Source organism: Mugil cephalus, chromosome 12 (genome assembly GCF_022458985.1).
Source record: "Mugil cephalus isolate CIBA_MC_2020 chromosome 12, CIBA_Mcephalus_1.1, whole genome shotgun sequence".
In the NCBI taxonomy this organism is placed as follows: Eukaryota; Metazoa; Chordata; class Actinopteri; order Mugiliformes; family Mugilidae; genus Mugil; species Mugil cephalus.
Window position 1 is genome coordinate 16,899,875 of NC_061781.1, and position 1,849 is coordinate 16,901,723.

The following is a 1,849-nucleotide window of genomic DNA, read 5'->3' on the forward strand; positions in this document are numbered from 1 at the left end:
ATTAAACACTCTGTTTAAGGCAACAAATCAACCACTGAATTGAAGTTTTAAGAGTTAAAGTGGTTAAATTTTTTATTTCAACGAATTAACTGCTAGATGCTAAACTACGTTTTGCACAAACATTAGAAAACTTTGACACACGAAGATTGAAAAGTCCAGATTCAGAGTATAATGACATGAGTAATAAAACACTCGTTGTGTCCATGTGCAGTTCAGCACTCTACTCGACCAGTGACATGACACTGACAACAAAGAGACGAGTGCTTCCAGACTGCTGCACTATGTACTGTATGTCATCTAGGAAGGGACTAACAGCAACGTGCATAAACGTCCTAGGTTTTCAAAAAGTACAACACAAACTATGAATTTAGAAATTATTATTTGTAATTTTGCATAACACGTGCTATTAAGTGCACAGAAACGTATTTGTTCATTATGAATCTGAAGCTGAAAGGCATCACTCACCTCCAGAGGCAGACAGCTGATGTGATGACACATAGAAGCAATAGAGTTGTAGATGTGAGTACGTATGGTAAATATGATGAGCTGTTTTCTACATAAAATGAGATCAGAATTATATTTAAGTATTTTTTCAGTTTAAACTGTTTGAACTGTATGAAGCATGTTGCAGACATGATTTGCTGTGGTTTGCTCTGCTCTACCTACCTTTAATGTTCTCAGACACAGTTAAATTCCAGGAAACACTGTTTAAGCCTCGTCTGGAAGTTACACTACATGAATAAAGTCCTGCATCTTCAGGTTGAGCACTGAAAATATTTAACTTTAAAAGATCGATTTTCAGTCTGTCAGAGGATACATTTGAAAACGTCTGATTTATCAGGACAGAATGTTTATAAATGAATCTTTTAAAGTTCCAGGTAATTTCCGAAGCATTTACTGTGGATACGTTGCAGTGGAACGTGACTGAGTCTCCTCTGGATACCAGCATATTCCTGTGCTCATCAGTTTCAAACCCTAAAGTTGAAAGGAAACAATGAACTGTGCACTTAAATCTGCATAAAAGCATCACAAACACAAACCTCCTCTTTACCTGCAAAGACACGTCGCGCTAGCAGCACAATGAGGAGCAGAGCTGCTTGGTTTTGGCTGAACATCATGACCATCAGACAGAGAATGACACTCTGGAACTTTGCCGTCGGCTCTAAACATAAATGTGGAGGCGCTGAGAAAAGGAAGTGGTTAGTTGCTGTTTTGCTAAGCTCTGAGCTAATGCATATGTCACGCCTTTTAAAGAACATATTACTAAATCATGCAAGAATCATATTTTTCAGTTCAGCGTGGAGTTGTTGAGCCAAAGGAAGTGAAAGCATGTTATAACAAATAACTATCCCAGTTCACTGAGACACAAAGACATCTGCTGCAGAACCACTTCTGCATAGCGTAAGTCACTCTTAACCTCAACACGGTATGACTATAGGTTCAAATACTGACTGCAGCTTAACTTGCAGCACCTTGAGACTCAGGAACAATAACCAGACACTGAGTCTCTCTCTGTGATGGACTGTGAAAACCGCAAATCTTAAACACCAATACACCTTTTTTCACAGGTGACATGGTGAGTAACACCTAAAGGCAACAAGCACAGACGCCTCTCTGGCTCGCTGAAAGCACACGTCCACCACTTCACGTTTTGTATTTTACAGGCAAGTGCAAAACTCAGATCTCTATTCTCAGTCACACAGGTCTGAAACAAACCTTATTTAAAAGTTAATTTGACGTCCTTAAGCGTTTTCTTCAGCTGGGACCGACTGACGGACGGAGAGCTTTAGGTTCAGCGGTTCGTCAGGTGGTCTTCCTGTGTGGCCAGGATACATGATGTGTTACACTG

The 1,849-nt window shown here is 39.8% G+C and overlaps 1 long non-coding RNA gene across 1 annotated transcript; it reads right to left on the reverse strand.

Annotated features, from left to right (window-relative positions):
- Positions 1-465: 465 nt before the first annotated feature.
- Positions 466-1,332, reverse strand: LOC125017662. Its single transcript, XR_007113867.1, has 3 exons — positions 1,052-1,332; positions 667-975; positions 466-553 (listed from the first exon to the last, which is right to left on the reverse strand). It is a non-coding gene; the product is annotated as an uncharacterized LOC125017662 (long non-coding RNA).
- Positions 1,333-1,849: the final 517 nt, after the last annotated feature.